Below are 15,184 nucleotides of genomic sequence, written 5' to 3' on the forward strand. Positions count from 1 at the left end.
ACTTTGGACTCCGGAGGACGCTCCGGTCGAATAAAATTCGCCGCCGCACGAAGTTGACTGTCTACAAGACGCTGATTAGACCGGTGGTCCTTTACGGCCACGAGACCTGGACTATGCTCGTGGAGGACCAACGCGCCCTTGGTGTTTTCGAACGGAAGGTGTTGCGTACCATCTACGGTGGAGTGCAGATGGATGACGGAACGTGGAGGAGGCGAATGAACCACGAATTGCACCAGCTGCTGGGAGAACCATCCATCGTCCACATTGCAAAAATTGGGCGACTACGGTGGGCTGGGCACGTCGTAAGAATGCCGCACGACGACCCAGTGAAAATGGTTCTAGAAAGCGACCCAACAGGAACAAGAAGAAGAGGCGCGCAGCGGGCAAGGTGGATCGACCAAGTAGAAGGCGACCTGCGGACCCTTCGCAGACTACGAGGCTGGCGAACTGTGGCCATGGATCGAGTAGAGTGGAGACGACTTCTTCGGACAGCAGAGGACAACAAGGCCTTAGCCTGATTGGTAAGGTAAGTAAGACTATGTGACTACTACTAGGTTTCAAAAACGAAGCTCTAGGCTTATGTGGAAATATTATAAGTTGAGTTTTGGAAGCGTTGGGAGAAATCTTCCATTTTTGTAAATAAGAAGAGAAAATATCTAAACTTTTCTGAAGTCTGCTGCAAATAACACGAAGACTTCTTCCTTTAGCGGAAATGCCTGTGTCATCAGCGAACAAAGATTTGTGGCAACCCTGAGGCAAATCAGGGAGGTCCGAAGTGAAAATGTTATACAATATAGGCCCAAGAATGCTACCCTGAGGAACTCCTGCCCTAACAGGTAGTCGATTAGATTTGGAATTTTGATAATTTACTTGAAGAGTTCTGTCAGTTAAATAATTTTGAACTAATTTCATAATATAAAGTGGAAAATTAAACTTTTTCAATTTAGCAATCAAACCTTCATGCCAAACACTGTCGAATGCTTTTTCTATGTCTAGAAGAGCAACTCCAGTTGAGTGGCCTTCAGATTTGTTTGAACGAATTAAATTGTTAACTCTTAAGAGTTGATGAGTAGTTGAATGCCCATGGCGAAATCCAAACTGCTCATCTGCAAAAATTGAGTTCGTATTGATGTGAAGCATCATTCTATTCAAAATTATCTTTTCAAAAAGTTTACTTATTGAAGAAAGCAAACTTATTGGACGGTAGCTAGAAGTTTCAGCTGGATTTTTATCCGGCTTCAAAATTGGAACAACTTTTGCATTTTTCCATTTATCAGGAAAGTATGCCAAATGGAAACATCTGTTAAATAATTTTACCAAGAAAGACAAGGTACTCTCTGGGAGTTTTTTGATGAGGATATAGAAAATTCCATCATCACCTGGAGCTTTCATATTTTGAAAATTTTTAGTTATAGACCTTACTTCGTCCAAATCAGTCCCCCAGGAATCATCAAAAATATTTTCCCGAGAGAAAATATTCAGAAAATCCCGAGCAACCTGATTCTCAATAGGACTAGTAAGACCCAAACTGAAATTATGGGAACTCTCGAATTGCTTAGCAAGTTTCTGAGCTTTTTCCAAATTTGTGATCAAAATTTTACCACCTTCTTTAAGCGCTGGAATAGGCTTTTGAGGTTTTTTCAAAATTTTTGTGAGTTTCCAAAAGGGTTTGGAACTCGGGTCTAATTTAGAAATATTATTTTCAAAAGTTTTGTTCCTCAGGGCAGAGAATCGCTTTTTAATTTGTTTTTGCAAATCCCGCCAGATAACTTTCATGGCAGGATCGCGTGTTCTTTGATATTGTCTCCTACGGACATTTTTAAGACGGATCAAGAGCTGAAGATCATCGTCTATTATAATTGAATCGAATTTAACCTCGCATTTTGGTACTGAGGCAGCTCTTGCTTCAACTATAGAAGTAGTCAGAGATTCAAGAGCATAATTAATTTCATCTTTGGTTTGCAAAGGAATGTTTGGATCGAAGTTATATTCCATAAATGTTCGATACTGCTCCCAATCAGCTCTATGGTAATTGAAAGTAGAGCTGTTGGGATTACAAATTATTTCTAGGGATATTTCAAAAGTTACTGGAAGGTGATCAGAACCGAAGTCAGCATGGGTAACCAATTGGCTACAAAGTTGACATGAATCAGTTAAGACCAAATCAATAGTTGAGGGATTTCTTGCAGAAGAAAAGCATGTTGGGCTGTTTGGATATTGAATAGTGTAATAACCTGCAGAACAATCATCAAACAGAATATTACCATTGGAATTGCTTTGAGCATTATTCCATGAGCGGTGTTTTGCATTAAAATCACCAATAATGAAGAATTTAGACCTATGACGGGTAAGTTTCTGAAGGTCACCCTTGAGAAAATTCTTTTGCTGGCCTACGCATTGGAATGGCAAATAGGCAGCTATAAGCGTAAGTTGTCCAAATTTTGTTTCAACAGAAACTCCCAAAGTTTCAAAAACTCTGGTTTCAAATGAAGAAAGAATTTTATGTTTGATTCGTCTATGAATAATGATGGCAACGCCACCACAGGGTCCATCAAGACGATCATTTCTATAAATCAAGTAATTTGCGTCCTTCTTAACCTTATGGGCAGGTTTAAGGAACGTTTCAGTTATAACGGCAATATGCACGTTATGAACTCTTAAAAAGTTAAATAGCTCGTCTTCATTATCTTTAAGAGATCGAGCATTCCAATTTACAATATTTAATGCTTTAAAATCCATTACTGAATTTTAAAGTCATGACAATATTATTTGCAAATTTTACTCCAGTTTGAATAGCATCAAACATGGAGTTAGATTTAAGCATATCAGAAATCATGTCAATTAATGAATTCTGTAAAAATTCCATTTTGGGGGCAGTAATGCTTCCTAAGTCAAAATTGTCAAAATTTCCATTAGAACGTTGGTTAGTATTTTGATTTCTACCCGCTGCAATAGCAGCATAGGTAGCTCCATTAACTCGCTGAACATTGTTAGCAGCGAGGGGAGTAGGTACAGATGAAACATTTGAAGCAGGGGAGATATTTGTACCTACGGGTACGAATGTAGAATTTGTTCCTCGCTGACCGTTGTTAACAGCAGAGGAATTTGTACCTGGTCGGAAACGTGGAGCGTTTCCTACCTGACGGTTAGAACGAGATTGTAGGATCGCTTTGCGAGTCTTACATTCCCAAAAATTGGATTTGTGGTTTTCACCACAATTTGAACATTTAAATTTCTTAGGATCTTCCTTCACAGGACAGTCGTCCTTTGCGTGAGAGGAATCACCACAATTCATGCATTTAGCTGGCATGTAGCAATTTTTAGTTCCGTGACCCCATCCCTGGCACTTACGGCACTGGGTGAGGTTTTGGAAATTTCCTCCAGTCTTCCTGAAGTGTTCCCACTTCACTCGGACATGGAGCATAAGGCTAGCTTTTTCTAAGGCCTTAAGGTTGTTTAGTTCACTAGACTTGAAGTGAACTAAATAAAAATCATTAGAAATCCCGTTGCGCGAATCGCCAGGACGGGATTTCATTTTCATTTTGATTACTTGGAGTGGCACAACTCCAAGTAATTTTGCCAGTTCATCTTTGATCTGATCCAGGGATTCACCACTGGGCAGTCCTTTCATGACAACCTTGAACACACGTTCAGTTTTGGTGTCGTAAGTAAAAAAATTGTGCTTCTTCTCAGTAAGATACTTGAGAAGACATTTAAATCCGTCCAAGGTTTCAGCCAATACACGGCATTCACCCCGACGTCCAATTTGTAGTGAAAACTTAACTTTCACGAAATTCAAAAGTTCCATGCGAAGAGCATGGAAATCGGTAGTGGTTATCACAATAGGGGGAATCTTTTCCTTCTTGGCATTAAGCCGGGAAAGTTTACTAGAATTTTTCTTGGATGATGGATCATTCTCATCATCCGTGAGCAAATCAAATTGATTACTCAAATTAATTTCATCAGAAGGGGGGTCAAGAGTTTGCCCCTTTCTTTTGCGTTTAGGCGCCATGGCGGCAGTAAATTTTTATCCAAATCGACTTCCAAGCAGATTACTATAAGAATCTGGAGGATCGAAGAGGAATTTTCCAAATCGATATCCAAGAAGGATTACCTCGGGTAGGGTCCAAACAAGGATCGAAGAGGAATAAGAGTTGAACAAGGTAGAAAATTTTTACAGGTTGAGCACTGAAAAGTGCTGTTTAAATTTGTTGTAGCTTTAGGTAGTAGTAACACTTCCTTCAGCAAAAAGCAAATAGATCCGCACGGCAAGAGAGCACGATGCGGACTGGCGGACTTTGTCTTATCTCTTCATTCCTCCAGCAAGCCGCCGTTTATTCACGCAAAGATTGACAGAATCATATGAGATTTTCATAGGAGAGAAAGGGTAAGGAAATGTTCACCAAGTTTCACGCACATTCTGATGCTTGCTTATGGGTTTTTACTATACACGCTATTTCAAAACTACCCAAATTTGGGTAGAATCCACCCAGATCTGTCAAAACTGAACCTACCCAAAAATGGGTAAACTGTGTTGGGAGTTACAATTTGACAAATGAACAACATCGACATGAATGCGATCGACGTTGTTAATTTGTCAACTTGTCACTCCCAACATAGTTTACCCATTTTGGGTGGGTTCAGTTTTGACAGATCTGGGTGGATTCTACCCAAATTTGGGTAGTTTTGAAATAGCGTGTAGGAGTGAAGAGTTACAGAGTGACCGAAGAGGCGAATTCGACAGTGAGCATGCATAAGGGCGTATACGCGATGATCGATTCTCTTCATCGTTTTTCTCTTTGCATTTCTACAGCTAAGCGAAACAATTTTGTATAATTTGTTCAATGTAGAGTTGTAATAGGTTGTATTGGCTTTCAAAAGCAACAACAAACGCACCGACAAACGTTAAATCTAGCGAGTTATTAAAAAAAGAGAAAATCGATGAAGAGAATCGATCATCGCGTATACGCCCTTATGAATGCTCACTGTCGAATTGTCAATAGTCACGGTAATGCGTAATGAGATGGTGTTCGTCCGCTGTTTAAATGCTTGACGGAGTTTGACGTGTGGGCATTCTTTTTTCGACTAGCTCGACAGGGGGCTTTTCAAAGGATTTTTTAGCTAATATTTTCAAGTCGGTCAGAAGCCAATCAAGAGCGTTGTTATTCAGTAATATCAAGTAATATTGCCTATTTACAGATGCATTATTTCTTCGTCTTATTGGTTTGCATTGGATTCATGACGGAAATTATGTTAATTGAATATAAGCTAATGCAAACAATTCGAAGATTTGGTGATTACATTGAATAGGTGTAAAACTATCATTTTGTCTGTGGTTTGTTGAAATATTGTTAACTATGCTTTTAGTGATTCAACTTATGATTACATCACGAAATATCGAGTTGATGCATATTGACGATTATTTGCGTTAGTAAATAGTGCCTAACTTTGATACAGCTAGCTGAGTCCCACCCTGGGACCTTAATCATAGTGGTCGAAAAAAGTTTGTTATGATTGTGTAGCTCCTTTTTTGCTTTTTCAATCAACAAGGATCAACCTTACCATTTTTTTTTTTGTTAAAAAGTAATTGGAGTAGTTATTTGTGTTGGGATTTTTAAGGAAATTTTCATTTGACGGCAATTGAGAAACATAGGGAAATCTTGGATATTTCAGGTGTCGATAAGCACTCGATTTCATTTATCATTCTGCTTGCAAAATTCTTGCGAATGGAACAATGCAAAGTCAGCTCAAAACAACGAATATTTTTCAAATAGTACTTCTTGTACTCTTGTTCCAAACTTTGCTGCTTCTCTCTAGACTTTAAAAAGTAAACACTTAATTCCAAATTTACGCGGTCTTGTTTTTCCTCCTACGACACCTAATAAAATCAAAGTTTGATGCAATCGTTCAAAAAAAAAAGAAGGTGTTCAAAGAAGGAAATGTTAATTCTAAGTTTACCATAGTTTTGCTGTATGAAGCAAGGTGATGAATTTGTTAAAGTTAGCTATATAATTATAAATAAAGCACATAAATGGTTAAGGAAATAGTAAGACATGAGTTCAGGAGTGCTAGGAACACATAGAATTATAAACCACGGTAGAGTCATTCAAAAGAACTTTGATACCCTTTCTCATTTTACAGCTGGTACAATCAATTTGACAGATCAATGTCCTTCTATACCACTGAAATGAGGTCGATTTTTGATGATCGAGTTCCACATATGTTATGTGACTGTGGTTTAATTACTGGACAAGGAATGTTGCTGGTTAAATCCGCGAGCCAATATTAGGCTAGTTTAACTCGAAGTTAAAATAATGGCAAACCGAACGAAAATTAAAATACTTCTGCAAACACAAGGTAAACAAACAATAATAGAAGCCAATCCTCCTAAGGTGGCCATTCTGAAAGCAATTAGGTATATTACTTCAAAGAGCATGGGAATGAGCTGAACAAGGTAAATAAGATCAATAACAGCCAACATAACCCGGTAGATATGATCGTGTCTTCTCTGGCTGTGTTACGTACATGCAATGGTAAGCCTGTTCCTGTCTTGTTTGCAGTTTCACCACCGTTCTACTGTTTAATAATACAGTGTCTTCCCGTTTTTGGTAACAAGATTTCATCGGTTATTACATCCCATAGTTTTGTATCAGTGTTTTCTGGATATTGTTTCATACGTTACCTGTCATCTATAATCCCTAAAGAATGTTGTGGTATATCCACAAATTGAACATACCGTTCTATGGCTTCTATATAAAGCAGAGAAGACAAAAATCACCTGTTGTCAAAAACGGAAAGACGCTGTATAAGCAGCAGAAGCAATAAACCGGTACTGACATGATGCCATGACAAGCATAATCATCAGAGTATTTAATAGGCATTTCATTATTTGTCATCAATCATATAGGCGTAGCCGAGCAGTCTCGTTTATCGATTGAAAATAATGTAAATCGGTTGCAGGTTTCACAGACAAGTTTATGAAAAAATTGCTAATGTAAACAGGATCGGTGATATCCAAGGTAGTCAGTGCATACGTATCAGATTTCATTAACAGAAACGCAATCTTTAATTAAATCATATGAGTTTTATTACTTGAGCCCTAATAATGAAACTAGCTTATGGTTGAAAACAAAATTTGAGTGACGCAGGAGTCTACTTTGGGTGAAAAATTCACAATATTTATATCAATAAATTTACCATGCGATTAATATTTCGATAATAGGGGAATTTACGTATTCTCGTCAATCTAAGCAGCGTCCGAACTTCTATTAGCGATTTCTCAGCGTCACACACATAGGGTTACGGTATGTAATGTGGGTCTAGTCCTTTCATTCGGCCTATCACGCAAATAAATAATTAATTAAGGAATATTACACAAAAAAATAAGGAAAATATTGATCACTGATGATTGATAAATGTGTACCACACACAAATCAATTTATATCACAACATTTCAATACATTTTCAGCTCTCGTAAGTAATAAAACTGGTTGAGAATATCACTCTGTTCGGAGTTTTTAGCCGCCATGACTTCTAAGGTTAAGATGGGAAGGTTGCACTGACGATCATCAAATGGCCTGATTATGGCATTTATTGAATGGAATTACCTGATAATACACACTAGACGTAAAACTCACAGTTACTGTTTGAATATTTTATGTTTATTTTAATTGTTTAACAACGTTTTCACAAGTAAATCATGGACCCAACTTTAGGGACACATTTCTTTTCTATGTTCCTAACTTTGGCCCATGAAATTCATTTGACAGCATATAGCAATAAGAGTAACGTCAACAATGTGGTTTGCATTTGGATGATAAGGAACGAACAGGAAGGGAGATTTTTTCTGCCAAATCTGTATAATGAACATCACAATGTTTTGATTTAGATATTCTGCGGTCGAAAGACGATAAGCGAAATTTTTAATTTTTAATTTTTAACTTGAGTGATTTAATGTAGTTTTCGTAAAATTTTCTCTAAGAAATGTTTTGAGGAATGAAGAGTATTAAGTTAACAGTGATAGTGATAAAAAAAAATACATAAGAAAACGTTACCAAGAGCGTTTTTTTTGAGAATCAAACAGGATAGGACGAAGTTGCATCCATAAATAGACCCAATTTGGGGACAATAGACCGATATTACATACATTTCCCTGGTGAGTTTTTGTCTTAAAAAAAGTAAGTTTTTCAACTTTTTGCGGTTCCTGATAGCAAACGACATGATAAGCATATCTAAGCATACCATTTAGCAGTAGAATATCGTTTGCAGGTAAATTAATTGATGAGTTATGATTAAAAACGTAATCTATGGCTGCATATTAGACCGAGGTTAGGGACGTATACCCTACATGACAGGTTTGTTTGTTGACATTTATCTGCTGCTTGCTGTTCTAACAATTCCAATCGACATAATTGATCAAAACGGGTTGAACATGTTTTTACAACGCTCCAAACTTCTCAGGTGAGAGTGACTATTTTCGGCAGTCTCTTTTTCTTCGGCACCCTTTCCATTTGAACTGCGTGTTAACCAGCTGTTCTATTATCGGCAACTCGAAATCAGCCGTATTTTGTAGTATGTATATTTCATTTAAAGAAAAATATGGTATAACAGGAATTCACAGTCGTAAAAATGTAATCAGATTTAAGCTGAAAAGGTAAGGAATCGGCTTAATACATTCAGCGAAGAGTTTTGATGGGAAAATACAGTAAAATAAACGTTTCAATTTCGGTTGCCGAAAACAGTCAATGGGTGCCGAAGCCATAATTTACCCTATCTACGCAGTTGTTTATTTAAAATGTTTGCTGCAAAAGAGTAATATTTCGCTTCTAACATATCTAATGTCTAATGCGTCTAATTTTAAAAGGCCTACTTTTTACGGATATAAAATATATTAATAAGACATAGAAATCCGGATCTTAGGCGGTGTTCCATTTTGTAAATTTTCTCTTTAAATCGACAGAAGGAAAATTTTCATTCAAACCTGCTATTTATTTCACCAGACTTATTTTGTACGGACAAGGAATTAATTTACACCTTTTCGAAAATCTGATGATCGACAACAGAAGGATTTTCGAAGATTATAATTTATTTTCGAAGTGTCAAAATCAAATGAAAATTCACCAAATGGAACACAGCCTTGGACCATGTTTTTTTTTTCGCTGAATCTCGACAAAACAACGCTGAATCTCGACAAAATTCACGGTTGTCAACATTTGTCGAAAATTTCAATAAAGTGTTCGGTAGATTTTGTTTTGATTGCTTGGGTGAAAGAAAATAAAATAAAAAAAGAATGTCATGTGAAAAATAGTTGCACTACAATGGACGATTGCACCGATGAATTTGAGTTCACTCACTCGAGAAAAAGTGACACAAGCTGCGGGCAATATTTACTAATCATGAACACTAAATGTTCATTATTCATTGTTCATGAACATTTAGTGTTCATGATTAGTAGACATTGCCCGCAGCTTGTGTCACTTTTACTCGAGTGATTGAACTCAAATCCATCGCTGCACTCGTCCATGGAATTATCATTCTGTATACATACATATTTATTCAAAACCCATCCACCATATCCATAAAAATACATCACAAAAGTTTTTGCCGGTGGTACTCATTTGATCAATTTTAAAACAAGTTTAATAAAAAAAGCTACACACGGAGATGAAAAACTTCCCAAAATTAAGTACTTTTCCCTCAATTCCGGGGTTCAGCCCGATAACCCAAATTTGATTAATTCGCATATCCAGCTTTCTATGCTCGGTAATGATGGCCTGTTTGTATGAATAAATGTATCCTTCACTGTGCTTTTTGACACTAACTGGAGGGCATATAGACCTTTTTGACGTTTAATCGTCTTTCTCTATCCAGAACACAGGGATGAATGGATGGTTTGTTTTCCCACTAATCTGTTTCTCTCTATGGAAAATTTGGCCGAATGCCATTTCACCGAACGCCATTTCACAGAAAGCCTTTGTGTTGCTGGATTTAGGGGGGCAGTTGCCCCCCTCTGGCACTTCGCTCATTACCAACGCATCGAATCGCTTCGAATCGCTTCTACTATGTTGTCGGCCTTAACAGCACGGCCAAGCCAACAATAAAGTGCCCTTTCGTAATCTAACTCAACGATGTGAAAACAGGCGTTTGTCAATTTGACCAATCAAAAGAAATAGAAAATGTTCTTATTTTTTCACTAGCAGCTGGCAGGTCCTGTCCTAGATTCTACCACCGACACAATAAAACATAATGGTATTTAAATCAATACGAAACTAACGATTTTAAATTGCCTCACTACTTGACTAGCCTATTGGTCCCAAGCAAATCGACTAACGTACCCCATTCAAGTATAAATTCCAGTACTACACAATGTTTGTTTTGATTCGCTATGAAAGTTTGACAGCTAAAATGAGGGGTTCGTGGATTTTTCTATGTTTCGAGGGGTGAATCGATTAGCTTGGGACCGAAGATAATACCAGAGCTGAGCCAAAAAGTTGAGCTCTTTTCTTCGGGACCTTCTGGTCTTAGAGTCACCTCTATGCTTGCACCCCGTTGGATGGGTTTTATTTATTGCTCCGGATCCGTTTCGCAACCGCGCATCAAAATAATCCTCCGGGTTGGGCTGAGCTCCAAATAGTTCCTGCATTTTGGGGATGGATTTATTTGCCTCCCTTATGCCTTGTTCAGAATACAGAGTTATAACATGTTATAGCGCTATCTTGATGGTGATTTCTGTGTTGCAATTATTTGACAACCGTTATGACATGTTATAATTCTCCAGTCTGGACAGTGTTTTAAGTGTAAATTGTAAATTCAATTAACTGAATATCCAGTTATCAACATTTGGGATAGCATTTGGATTGATAGATAATTAACCACTTCATTCGAGCAGTTAAAACGACGTTTACTACCACTCGAACTTTGAAATAAAACATTATTTTGAAATATTTTCTTCTAGAACCACGAGAAAAGTAGCCAACATTTGCGCGTTTCATAAAAAATAGAAATTAGTTGGTCCAGTTTTGTGAAATCGCTGGTAGAAAGTCACGCCAAAACTGCTTGACAAAGTGGTCAATTGTAGATTAATTTCCTTGAATGGCAAGAGGAATCCAAATGGAACCTGGATCATTCAAATTTACGTCGCTCCGTTGGACGATGAATGGCACGAAATGGATGTGGTGTGTTATCAACATATTTGGCAACACTGGAGTGACCCCGTGTAAACTCAAACTTAAATTACATGAGGAAATCTTTCTCTGAGCTGACACGTCCTGTCCTAGGGTAGGATGGATTACAAGGAAAATAAAATCAAGCGTAACTATTCAAATCGACGTATCTGCTTTTGAAAACAAACACTTCAATCGACAATTTGGCTTAAGGTGATTCCTTGCAGAGTCCACAAATGGCCGCCACGGAGGCTATACATGTTCTTCCACATCGAATTGTCAATAACACAAATCTTTGAAATTAATGCCCCATTTCACCTGAAATTGCTACTTCATGTATGGTACAGTGCAGCAAACGTGGAGTAACAGTTTCATTGTGATACGTGTCGTGAAAGCTGATATTTGTGCACTTTAAGATTCGAAGTGGTTACGAGAATAAGGATCTCACAGCGAAACACCTACTAACTCACCCATGCAAACAAACACCATCATCAGGTAGGGGAATCCCAAGTAACCAAAAGTTCTGATAAAAGGCTATTTGTGGCTTAAGCAGCTTGGTTCAAGGTGGTCTATAGAATTCTAAGCAGCCTCATTTTTAAGTCGTTATAAGAACTTGAAAGTTCCGGTACCATAATTGAAGAGCATTCTAGACAGCTTCTGGCGCAACCTGAACGGTGCTTTTAGAAAATAAATTAAAAAAGGTTTTTGTCCTCTACACACATTTTATGATTAGTTCGCACTTTTATGAAAGTTATTTCTAAAGGCAGGTATTAATGTGTATTTGATTTATCAGCATTAGTAGAAGAATTGGAACTGTTTGAAGAATTAAACTCAGTCCTTCTGCGTGAGAGTCCCAGCATGAACCGCTACGTCATCTGAGATATATTAAAGTGAGCTGTTGTCCCGCCTACTGTTGGAGTTTTCAGTGCCAGCTGACTGACTTGAATACGAAACACAACACCTTGATGAATTTTAAATTGGTGTTTTCCCGAATGGTATTCCAACCCACTTGTTGCGCAGTGGTAAGCAATCGTAGATCGCATGCCAAATACACTGGTTTGAATCCAGGAAAGTTATCAATATATATATTTTTTATGTTTGGATGGAATATTGATGCACTGCATAAATATAATAATTTATGATTTATTCGGGCCTCTGATCATTTCATATTTACGTACATTATATTTTGTTACTAATAAAGACATTTGCGGATTGCTTCATGTGGATTGAAAGTTCTGTCGGGACTTTATTCGAACTTTATGGAACTTTAAAGTTCTGTCGGAACTTTATTTGAACTAAATGGAACTTGGAAGTGATTTTAATCATTGAATGCGGAACTTTGGTTACTTTGGATCTTTCTTCTACTATCTGGTGTTGTTAGTTTTTGTGAGTGAGCCAGCAGTTGCCAAAAATCGTAGACTGAAGTGATTGTTTACATAATCAGATACGTCGATTTGAATAGTTACACTTGAAATATTTTAAAGATTTGTTTCCTGGATTTTTGTGGTAAATAAAAATAAAAAGAAACAAATGTAAATGACAGCAACAGTAAAAAATAATTACAAATAAATTCCAGGAAAGCATCGAAAGATTACTTTCACTTTATACTATCTATGCATAAAACACTTTTATACTAAATTCGTATTTTCTTTCCTTATACCGAATTATGCGTCGAGAAGGATAGTTGCGATTTTTTTCTCCCTTTGTTGGGGACCTAGCACTACTGCGACCAGTAAATTGATCTATTGTAGTATATCCCGTGTCCTTAGTTTAGTGCATGTCGTATTATTCCATCACTATTGAGAAATGATGAAGTTGCCACTCTTGCATTTATCGCAAGGATCCGACTCTAATTGAAAGGTCCCGCTATTTATACCCTTCGGAGTGTTGAAACACCCTCCAAAGGCGCGCCCTTTGTCAGTCAAAATTGGATTCCTTATCAACAAAATTAAGGTATGACACCGATAATGACCATGCATCAGAACCCTAGTCTTAACCATTTCAAACTAGGGAACAACGAATAGAAGATTAGGAATCACATAGATGAAGACAACTAACTCATTTTTTCCTTGTTTCAAGATCATCCTCGGTAGACAAAGCCGAGTCTTGTCACCATCAACAAGGTATAAAAAGTAACAAGGACTAAGATGTGTTCCTTGGATTACTGAAAAATCCTGTTCCCCTAGTTTGAAGTAGCTAGGACTAGGAATCGGTGGTAGATCTTACATCCCGTAACGTACCACGAAAAGGTGATCACCCACGTTACGGGGCTAGTTGCGATTTAGTGTAACTTTTATTCAATTTAGAGTTGAACATTATTTGCGTGTACTTTTAAGACGTAGCATATTGTTGGCCAATTTTAAACACTACTTTACTATCTTTTCGGAAGCTTTATCAAAAAATAATAACTTAAGGTATGTGCTTAAGATGTATCACCAGAACCATGTAGCTTAATCAACAGGTCAATATAAATGCAAATGATTGCACATTTTAAGCATAAGGATAAATCATGTTCCAGTTTATCGTTTAGCCAAAAATTAAACGCTTAAATATTCATGGGAAGGGGTATCCTTACGATGATGATGATTCTTTGGCTAAACATTGCTTATTCAGCATTTAATCAGATCAAATTGTTTGTTGGGTTATTCAATAATTTTATGAATATCGACATGAGTTGATGTAAGACAAATGTTTTTTTGTAGAATTACAGTCGACAACTACAGAAACTAGGAACAGGGTAGATGTACCAGTTATGGCTATACGTTGCTATTATGCACACTTAGTTTTTTCTACCGAGCTCGGCTGTGCAAATCTCGGCGAAAATAAGTTTCACTGAGATCTCAGAAAAAGTGACATTTGATTGCTGAGTCTCGGATAATGCTTAGCTGAATCTCAGCAAACAAATGAAATGTTCGCTGAGATCTCAGTAAAACTATTTTTGCCGAGATTTGCACAGCCGAGCTTGGAAGAAAAAACTAATTGTGTGATATGTTGCAATTATCGCCTATGGCTAGAAATCTAGTTAATAAAGATTAAAAGAAAAAAAAAACAAATTATGACCTATGGGAATTCCAAAGGCCATAATTGGAACGTATATCCATAACTGAAGAAATTTTAAACAATTTGCTCCTGTTTTGAACCTAACACTATAACTCAGACTTGAAGCATTTTTTATCAATTTTCCAAACCTAAATTGAACTGAATGGATTTCCACATCCCATTAGATTTCAAACTTAACTCACATAGTAGGTGCAGCCTTATTCAGTAATATAAAATAGGTTAGATCGGATTTTCTCAATTCCAATAAACACTGTTCCTCCTTCTGTTTATTCGGCTGTATTACGTCCCTACTGGGATTCTACGCTGGCCCTCAACTTAGTGTTCATTGAGCACTTCCAGTGCTCTCTATGCCTGTACCAGTTCTGCATTAGTGTAATTGTGTGGCAAATACAATCACCGAAAATTTTCAAAATTCCATGGTATTGCTTTATAGCTGCGCCTTTACCGACTGACTGAGCTAAAGAAGGCCCCAATAAACTCTAGCACATCGTCAAATTTGCCAACTATCATACCTACACCGAGCACACCAATTTATCACTGTCAATCTTAATCAAGTTTTTCTTCATTCTCTCCAGTAGTGTCAATATACTTTGTCACACCTATTTGCAAATCTTAAACCAGTTCTCGTCGGCAAATCAGCTCATTAATCCTCTCCGCACGCTACCATTTGTTCCAGCAAAGTGGACTCGCGAATCATGACACACAGGCAAGAGTTCAAAAAAACTATAAAAAAAAATCCAATTTGAATTTATAATCATCCTTCCGAACTGTTTTCACGATCGAGGAGTGAGATGTGATCTTCTTAGCTTCTATTGGGAAGATTAATTCTTCTGCTTTCTCCCGACGAATATCACTTAAAAATCACTGCAAAAAAAAATAACACCACAAACTATGTCACCAATGGTCAATAACGGTACAAATTCAGCGTTGCCCCTGGTTTATTAAAAATTCAGAAATTCTCG

At 37.3% G+C, this 15,184-nt stretch overlaps 1 protein-coding gene across 1 annotated transcript in view; it reads right to left on the reverse strand.

Moving 5' to 3' along the window:
• The window catches only part of Cht10 (Chitinase 10), a 32,755-nt gene that overhangs the window by 16,726 nt on the left and 845 nt on the right, over window positions 1-15,184 (reverse strand). The window lies entirely within an intron of this gene.

Source organism: Ochlerotatus camptorhynchus, unplaced genomic scaffold (assembly GCF_037179485.1).
Source record: "Ochlerotatus camptorhynchus isolate MF236.1 unplaced genomic scaffold, CSIRO-AGI_Acam_v1.1 ptg000015l, whole genome shotgun sequence".
Taxonomy (NCBI): domain Eukaryota; kingdom Metazoa; phylum Arthropoda; class Insecta; order Diptera; family Culicidae; genus Ochlerotatus; species Ochlerotatus camptorhynchus.